Raw genomic sequence first — 8,006 nt, 5'->3', positions numbered from 1 at the left:
ACCACTGGTTTCCTGAGGCAGCTTCTTCCCTCCCCGTGCAACCTGATTGGCCCTAACTTTCCCAAAGCAACTTCCTGTTGTGATGGCATGAAAGGTCCCAGCCTTGTCTCTGACTTGGTGGGTGCATGAGACCACTCGTGTCACCATACCCTGAATGAAGAATGACTGGAAACTGGCATTTCCAGATGGAAATGAGGGGAGCTGCAGCTAGGTGGTGCCATAGTGCATAGAGCGCCAGTCCTGGAATCAGGAAGACTCATCTTTATGAGTTCAAATCTGGCCTCAGACACTTACTGTGTGACCCTGGGCAAGTCACTTAACCCTATTTGCCTCCATTTCCTCATCTGTAAAACGAACTAGAGAAAGAACTCCAGTATCTCTGCCAAGAAAACCCCAAACGGGGCCCCAAAGAGTCAGAAATATTGTAGACACAATGTAGAAAACAACTCCACAACATCAAAGGAGTCAAAGAAATTAAATGTCACTATATCCTTGTTGCATAATCTTGTTACGTTAGGGCAAAGTAATGTTCCTCCTTTGTTAAATGTTTAGTGACTAACAAGTGCTTCATTCATCCCACTGTCAACTTTGAACTGAGAGCATGCTAGATTTCAGGTTTGCCAACAGCATTGATTTCACAGGGAGGTTGATGTTTCTAACCTTCTTCTGTTACAATGAACCTACCAGTGTCACTTTGGCTGGCAAAGGCCAGGACAAATTAATGGAAACCCATGACCATTTTAGTCATAGGACCAGGGTGGAACATGGAATTGCAGGGAGAGAAGGACCCACTTGGGACATCAACATGAATAGATGCTTGATGGGTAGTGAGGAAACCTCTCCTTTATCTCAGATTTTGTCTGCTTCAAAGTTTTGCCTATCATTCTCTATTTATAAAGTAACCAGAAAATAAATCACAAACTACTAAAATTACAGGGGAGGCCTGTAGGAGGACATTACTATTGAAAGTTAAAAGCCTTTAATAGCTTTTCTGGTCTGGAACAAAGAAATCTGTTTGCCAGATCAAAGGAGAGAGAATTATATAAAGTATCATATGCCTTTCATTTCATTGAAGTTTGTTAAGAATTCCCAGTTCCTTTTCAATGAAATGTGTCATTGAATGCCAGATATGGGGAAAAGCCAATATTGTCAGAAGATGTCCTGCAGCATACTTCCCTGCTGACTGGACAGGTCTAGCAGCATTGCTTTCCAGCAGGTGTAGAGCCAAGTATCCAAACAGGAAGCATCCTGGTAGCAAGGGCTATAGCATACCAACAGCAGCTACTTAGTGCCAAAAGGAAATAAGGAAAAGGACCTTGGGCATCAGCTAGAAGAATTAGCAGCAAATGCTATCCTTTCCCAAAAAAATACTAACCACATTGAAAATATATCTCAAGGACTAATAAAATCTGGGCTGAACTCATGATTTCTGAAGAACCTTCAAGCATTACCAGTCACAACCATGCTGCCTATTTAATGTTGGAAGGTCCTTCCTCAAGGGATACAATGGAATTTCCTTTGTGTATCAAAGAATGAAGGCCCTTAGTTCAGATCCCCTCAGAACTCTTGTTATGGAAGCAAATACAGTTATAGCTATCCCTTCCACATCAGAACTTTTCCTATCTTGGTTTCAGTATATCTCAGGTTGGCATAAGAAATTAACTGGAAGTTTTGGGGGAGTTTTGCAGAAGCCAGTGATGACACATAAAAGCCAGCAGATGACAAAGAAAAGGTTTAGAAAATTCAAAAATTCATAAAATGTATATATAGTATTGTATAATATCAATGATATCTTATCTTTTATTACCATAATAAGTCAGACCTTCTCTGATACAAAGGGAGGGTCAAAAAATTGTATGTGGATTTTCCCAATGGCAAGGGCACTATGCCTTTAAACCCCTTGATGTGGAAGGGATAACTGTTTACTGTCTCTAGAATCAGGAGGATAGGAAGGGGGTGATCCAAGTCAAGCCTTTACTAAGTGCCACACACTGTGATAAGCCCTGGTAAAACTAAGAAAAGCAATCAAAGCAAGGGAAACAACATACAAACAGCTACGTACAAACAAGAGAAATACAGATAAATTGAAAATAATTTAATTCCATTCTGGGGGTGGCCAGGTAGCACAGCGAGTAAGAGCACCAACTCCTGTGTTGGGATGACCTGGAGATCGAATCCCGGCTCAGACACTTAGCACCCACCCAGAAACACCTGGCCATGTAACCTTGAGCAAGTTACTTAACCCCAACTGCTTAAAAAAATAAAATAAAATTCCATTTTGGGGTTCAAATCCTATTTCTGATACTTGCTACTTGTGTGTCACTTAATTTCCTGGGTCTCTGTTTCTTCATCTGTAAAATGAGGGGGTTGAACTAGATTGCCAGTGAAATCCCTTTCTACTCTCAATTTATGATCTGATAGCAAGAAAAGACATTTTAAGACCCCTGCGGCTTATATGTTAAAAAATACCTTAATTCAGAGGAATAATTAAAGTGCAATACTGGTACCAAATTTTAAAATAAGAGGTTTTTTTAAAAGTCTGTACACTTTCATCATGTTATATTTGCATTTCAACAGCACTTTTACTCCCTCACCATAGCAGAAACAATGAACTTAGCACCCAGTTAATAATAATTAGTTAAAACCAGGAAGCTACCAGATGGTCCACTTCCTTTACCCACCAGCTGCATACTGCTAAAGTATGCAGGTAAATTATCCTCGGGCCCAACCCAGCCCAATATCCCTTTTCCAACTCTGCTCTAACCACCTCATCTAAAAGGGTGGCCTCCCAGCAACTGCCTCACCACACTGTCACCACAATGGGAGCTAGTATTCTAGGATCCCTCACTTGTGGTGTCCATAAGCGTTTTTCCTCACCTTCAACTTAATTTATGTTGATTATATCTTTTATTTATGAGGATGATCTTCCTTTCATATATGGGCAAATTTCCAGAATATAAAAGTCAATAAATAAAAACAATGCCTTTCATTCTGATAGTTTTTGCAACTTCTAAAGGGTGAGACCCTTTCAGATTCCTATGATCATTTTGCAGAGGATATAAAACCTTGAGTAGCCCAGCTGCACATGAAAAGACCAGAATCCTCAACAGAGATGATGAACTTGCCCCACCCTCAGACATAGATCACCTCTGTAACTTTTTAGTTTAAAAAAGAAACTGGGAAACCTTGAACCCAGAGGTCTTTGGTGACTACTGGGCAAATGCCCTTTGCCTAGTTTTGGCTTAGCTTTCAGAGGTATTGGAAAGTCACAATGATAAGTGAGGGTCTGACAGAGAGACCCAGACCTATACTAGGGAAAGCTGTTGAAAGGAAAGGCTCAAACTCTAGGCATTAGTTCAGATGCCTGACTCTGGTCTTCAACCTCCTGCTTGGGAGGTGGCAGACTTGGAAGAAAAAGAAACAAAGGAGCTCCTGCCAGTCCCAGGGTAGGTGTCTTGTCCCTTCTTTTTTAGGAAAGAGCACAGTGGTAATGTTCTCTCACTGCTACCAAAGTGTCAACAGGAAGAGCAGGCATATGCACAAACTACACTGGAAGTCAGGTATACCAAAAGGGAACACAAGTATAGATGACACAAATGGCCAAGTAAGCATGCCCCTGCATTGTAATGTTGGTAGTGGACATCACAGCCATGCAGGTGAGCAGAAGCCCAGAGGAGCAACCTATCCAGCAGAAGTGCTATACCCAGTGGGGAGCAGCAGGCAGGTGCAATTTTCCTTAGCCATAGGTGTTCCCTTAACCAGGGCTCCCTAAACCTCCCTTCTATTGTAGTCTATCTATATGCCAGCTCTTCCCATTGACACTTTGGTAGGTAAGAGAGAATAAGAAAGAGTAAGAAAGAAAGAATAAGAAAGCCAAGAAAAGAAGCATGATTTTTCAAAAGATGGGGGAAAGGGGACTGCTAGGTGGTGCAGTGAATAGAGCACCAGCCCTGGAGTCAGGAGGACCTGAGTTCAAATCCAGCCTCAGAAACTTGACACAAAAACTAGCCATGTGACCTTGTGCGAGTCACTTAACCCCAATTGCCCTCCAAAAATTAAAAAAATATATAGGGGAAATTAACTTCAATAGAAACTTAGCATATGTGAAAAAAAGACCACATATTCTAACAAAGTAATCAGAAAGTAAATTCACAGTTGTGTGCATGTGCATGAAATGAAAACAAAATAACTCTGACAACAAGGAAAAAGTATGATCCTATATAGAGGCCCGCCAATGTCCCTCCATCCAATCACTGAACCCAGTATTCAGGGAAACTGCAGAAGCTGGTAGCATTCAAGTGGTCCCTATGGCTTTGGACTCACAGTCTTATTATCTCTTTTACACCTCAAATGGGCAGGATAATTCTTTAAAGCAAAATCTTTAGGTTCTGATACTATGGCAGAGTGAATAAATCTTTAAAGAAAACAGAGAAATCAAAATTGGTAAGATAAGAGTGAGGAGAGAATGTAAAAGCAAAGAACACTTGTAATAGAACTATTGAAACACTATATAAGACATAGGAATAAAAGGGAATTTAGGATAAACATAAAAATACAAAATACAGAGAAAATATTTGACATATTCCCTAGAGTCAGTATTTTATTCTTTAATTCTCCTATCTCTTTGATTCAAGAAAACATTTAAACTCAGACACTGATATGTTATGGACTCTTCCCCCCCCCCCCTAGAACTAAAAGAAAGGTAATTGCCCTTAGAATTTGAGAGAAAGCAGAATATATTTGGTTGGGTTCTTTGTCAATCCATACAGGAAAGAATTCAGTCATGGGACAATGATTTCCTAAATTTCTTCATTCAGCTATTCATTCAACAAATATTTATTGAATGGTACTATAAACTAGATACTGAACTAGACAAAGTAGAAAATAAAAAAGTGATTAAGGCAGTTTCTACTCTCAAGGTTACAATTTACTATGGAAAGTATGGCACGCATGTAAATAACTACAACAAATAGTAGTGCTGTTAAGTGCTACAAAACATCAGTTAATACATTGTAAGAGCTTAGATGATAGAAGGATCACTTCTGTTCAGAGCAACCAAGATGAAGGTCGTAGCATTTAAGTAGGATCCTGAAGAATGGTTAGCACTTCAGCAGGCAGAGACATACAGCAAGGGCATTGTAGGCAGGTGCAGTGGCGTGAGCAAAGGTTTGGAGACAAAATAGAAGGCCTGTTCAGTGAATAGTCTAGTTTGGATAGAATATATACTTTGTGTGTTGTGTCTCTCTTTGTGTTGTAAGCTCTTTGAGGGCAAGGATTGTCTTTTTCTTTTTTTTTATTAATAGTATCTGCAGAGTGCCTGACACATGGCAGGTACTTACAATATGTTTAGTGGACTGGATATATATGTGTATCTACATATATATGTACATATACACATGTACATACTTGTATAAATATACATGCATGTATTTGCACATGTATCATGTGTATATAATGTGATATAGAGATACAGATATAGATTATATATATAAATTACTAGGAAATAAGAGTTGGAAAGACAGGTTGGGGTCATATTGTAAAAGTCATTTTTGCCAATCTAAGAATTGAGGTCTTAGTTCAATAGACCATGGAGACTTATTAAAGGGGGGGGGGCGGGTTGGGGGGCAGTTGTTTTTATTAAGAGAGTTATACAATCAAATTGGTGCTTTAGGAAAACTAATCTGGCAACTTTATTATGATTAATTGTAAGGGCAGAAGTGGATGACAGGTAGAACAGTTACACAAATTGTCAAGGTCACACTAAAAAGACTCTGGACCTAAGGTACCATTCAAATGTCAAGGGCTCCTAAGCACACTGCAAGGTGTGAGAGTGTTATTCACACTATGGATCTCAAAAAATTCTCTATTCATCAAAAAAGGTAGACCTACCTTACAGTCAAGGGTGTGTTGGTAAACACTTAAGAACTAGAGCTCTCTGGAGGGAAAAACTGTGTTCATAACATACTTCTAAATTTAATCTACATTAATTAACATTTTCTCCATCACTTTCTTAAACATAAACAATCAAAAAACAATAAATCAAGCCCAAAATTATAGCATTTGCCATTTTTCTTTTTTTTTTTTTTTAATAATCTGGCGATTTATTCCACTAGACAATGTCCAAGTTAGGCTTTATTTGCCCTTGCGGGCTTTGATCTTTCTTAGGTAGAACTCAAGCGCTTTGCCCTCAAGCCCACAGCCGTCTGCTCGGCCACACTGGCCTGGCCTTGATGCGATGCAGGCAAGGAGCTGGCCCTGCCGGAACTGTTCCTCCAGAAGCGCGCTGATGTTGGCATTCTTCTTCCGCTCCTCGTATTTCTTCTGGATCTTCTTTGACCGCTTTTTATTTAAAATTTCTTCCTCCTCAGGAGTCAGCTTCGCACCCTTCTTCTGGCCCAAGGGCAGCGCGTAGTGGGACTCGTACTGGCGGTACTGGGTGCTATCGATGAGTTCTTCACCAGAGTCTTGGTCCGGACCAGCTCGTTGTTGGAGGCATTGTAGACCACGTCAATGATCCTCGTCTTGCGGGTACAGCACTCGGAGCCCCAGGAGAAGTTGCCCAGTCCAGCCTCAGCGCCCAGTACTTCTTGTTGCCTCGCCTCTGCGTACTCGCACGGTGTGGATGCAGCTGGGGCCGATCATGGTGCTGGCGGGCGGCCGGCCCAGCTCATACTTACGCTTCTTGTGGTAGGGCCTGCGCTTGCCCCCGGTCTTGCGGTGCTTGTGCCAGTTGTCCCAGGAGACCCCCATGGTCGGCGTTCTATTTGCCATTTTTCAAGGTGTAAATGCTCACACTGAAAATTTAACAATAGGCTCTGCCAAACTAATATAACCTGATCCCAGCACATCCCTGCTTACAAGTCAAAGGATCCTTTGGACAAGGAAGTAAAAGAAAAAAAAAACATACTAAGAAACCCAACACCTCAAGAGGCTCAGTTCTAGTACCACCATGTCAAACCACTCCATCAAGAATAGAGTCACCTGGGAAACTTGGAACCACATGTTTAAAAAAAAGTCATTTCCCAGGAAGACTGATTCATCAAACTAACTGACTGAGAAAAGTTTTGGTATTGCTCCCAACCTAGATTTTCCTCTCTTGCTCTCTGATACAAATAAGTTCATTGATCATCCCTTGACCTTTTCCTTCAGTCCCAACTCTGCATATTCAACTTTGATGAAAAGTTCAACCCATCTGACTTGTGCCCAGCTTCCCTCTGCACCAATTTTGACTTACCATCCACTTGTACCCAGCTAATGAAACACCTGAACCCTTAGATCTCACTTTGTAATAAAAAACAATGCCTTTTGGCTGATTCCCAAACTAATCTCAAGGGGTTATAGGGTCCCAGAGGGCTTTAGCATCATCTAGTCAGGCACCTTCATTAGCTAGAAGAGGAAACCAAGTCTAAGAGAGAGGAAGTGCCCAAGGTCACAAACATGCCTCATTAAGCAAGTCCCATGCTTGATATCCAGTTAAGGCTCCTGGGAACCTGGCTCATTCCAGACAATTTTGTACCAACCTACTGCTGTGGAATGGATGACTGCCGCTATCAGTCAATGCTACAGTTGGCAAATGTGATTCTCCAAGTTCTCTAGGAGAAATAGCATGGCATAATAGAAAGAGCCCTGGATTTAGAACCAGAGGACCTTGCATGTTTCCCAGCTTTTTTCTTTATAGTAAAGCCACAGGTAAAGTAAATTTTCTTCTCAGGCCCTTAGTTCCTCATTTGCAAAATGAGAGGGAAGCTAGATAAGTTTTAAGTCCCCTTCCTCTTCTAAAACCTATGGCTCTATGAGAATAACACTCTGCAGATAAGTCAATAAATTAATAACCATTTATTGACCACTTACTCTATGCCCAGCACATTGCTAGGCACTGGGCAGCAGATGAAACTGAAATGGCCCCTATCCTCAAGGAACTTACATCTCATCAGGACAGATAACAGATAGATAGATAGATAGATAGATAGATAGATAGATAGATAGATAGATAGATAGATAGATAG

General features: G+C 40.9%; 1 pseudogene; it reads right to left on the bottom strand.

The window, feature by feature from the left end:
* Nucleotides 1–6,066: 6,066 nt before the first annotated feature.
* LOC138170481 (small ribosomal subunit protein eS8 pseudogene) lies at nucleotides 6,067–6,773 on the bottom strand (annotated as a pseudogene).
* Nucleotides 6,774–8,006: the final 1,233 nt, after the last annotated feature.

This window comes from Petaurus breviceps, unplaced genomic scaffold (assembly GCF_028583685.1).
Source record: "Petaurus breviceps papuanus isolate PSGF00001 unplaced genomic scaffold, PetGlider_PUasm1.0 126, whole genome shotgun sequence".
Classification (NCBI taxonomy): domain Eukaryota; kingdom Metazoa; phylum Chordata; class Mammalia; order Diprotodontia; family Petauridae; genus Petaurus; species Petaurus breviceps.
Note: the sequence above shows the minus strand (reverse complement) of the source record. Positions and strands in the feature narration are given on the sequence as shown.